Genomic DNA, 1,733 nt, shown 5'->3' with positions numbered 1-1,733 from the left:
GCGTGTGTTTGTTTGGAATGAGAAGCACATGCCCTCCACAGAGCTGTTGCTGCTGAAAGGCAGCAGCTGGACTGCCCTGGAGGGTCCAGCCCGGTGGCATCGTGGAGCTGGGCAGTGGGAGGGTGCTGCAGGGGGGAGGCTCTTCCCCACAGTGACAGGAGAGCTGCGTGGGGACATGACTGAGCAGCCTGCTAGGGAGCCTGCCCCTGCCTCCAGGCTCTGTGGGACCCTTCCCCTGTCCTTGCACATCCCTGACAGACCCAAGGGCTGCCCGTGTGGGAAAGTTGCTGCTGAGGTCTGTGAAGCACCAAGATACCTCTGCTGCTCGGGTGGCTAGTGGCCATTTGATCCATGTGCTCAGCCTTGCCTCTCCAGCTGCTGGACTTCTGCATAGACATGTGCCTGTCTGCGTGTGACCTAAGCCTGCTGTTGCCTTCTGGCTGGCCAGCTTTGGGGTCTTCCCTCCTCTCCTTACTGCACACAGCAGTAGGGGTCCCTTAATGCTCTCCCGAGCTTTCTCTCCCAGTATTTCATCCTGCTGGTAGGGAAGTGTCAGAATATTTTTTCCTGAACTCGACTGTTCCTCTTTCCACAATTAAGTCTCTGGTCAGTCAGGGAGGAAGTTCCTGTTTCACTCGTTACAGTCATTTTTGCTGCATTTTGCGTTTAGTTCTTCAGTATCTGGGTGCTCTTTCTATCCTGGGGGTTCTGCTGAAGGGAGCTGCATCTTACAGTAACTGTGTTTGCCAAAGCCTCTTCTCCCTGGTGGCCCAGTCAGCTCTGCCTGGCAGTCCTCTCTTACCCTCAGCTCTGGGCTGAGGAAGCAACTCTGCACCACCCTGAGGGGAACCTGACCCCTTCAGACATGCCTTTTGAAGGCTGAAATGCTGATACTAAGAAAGGGACTGGTACATTTCAGTAAATCTAGTTAACATCAAGTCAGTCACCTGGAGACTTGTCCACTACAAAAGAAAACCAGCTTGTATTGTGAAACTTTTTTTTAACGTTTCCCTCTTGGTTCAGTTTTTCATTTCACGAGGTTGTATTCATTGCCCCTTGCTATTAGGAGACTTATTTTAAGTCAGTTCTACTTCCTAATCTTGCTCACACTCTGACAGAAGGCTGCTTTATTTGATTGAACAGTGGCACATTAAAAAGCTTGGCAATAAAACCTGCTTTAGGAGGACTGCGTGACAGAGATGCAGTTGAAACCCTAAGATATGGGTCACTGTGATGGTGGTTGGCACCTAATATAATTTACTTTCTAATACTTGCATATTGCAGCTTGGCTCAGAGGCTGTTGTTTAGCTCTGCCAGGCAGTGTTAAATAAGTCAAAGTTTTGATCTAGCTGTAAGAGCATCTGCTTCCAAGCTCTGGACTTTTTAAAAAAAAAAATGTGCTGGAAACCTATGAGCTTAGCAGTTGAGGGGAGGAACCTCCATATTTCCTCTAAAACATAAATGAACTCTTTATTTGTTACAAGTCTTCTACAGCTACATTTATAGTCCAGTCCCATCCCATGAAGTGCAACCCACTGGGATCTCTGCAGCCTTGGGACGAGGAATGTTCTGGCTGCAGTGGACCACAGAGGTGCTCCAGAAAGGCACCTGGAGGACCTGGTTTTCCACCAGCATGATGGGGAGCCCCTTTTTGGTGGGAGAATGGCTGCATCTTGTTGATGTGTTGCACGTGCTTCTGGGCAGGCAGCAACTTTGAGATGACCTTACTGGGA

Source organism: Lepidothrix coronata, unplaced genomic scaffold, assembly GCF_001604755.1.
Source record: "Lepidothrix coronata isolate B3197 unplaced genomic scaffold, Lepidothrix_coronata-1.0 Scaffold120, whole genome shotgun sequence".
NCBI lineage: Eukaryota > Metazoa > Chordata > Aves > Passeriformes > Pipridae > Lepidothrix > Lepidothrix coronata.
This window is presented reverse-complemented; position numbering follows the sequence as displayed.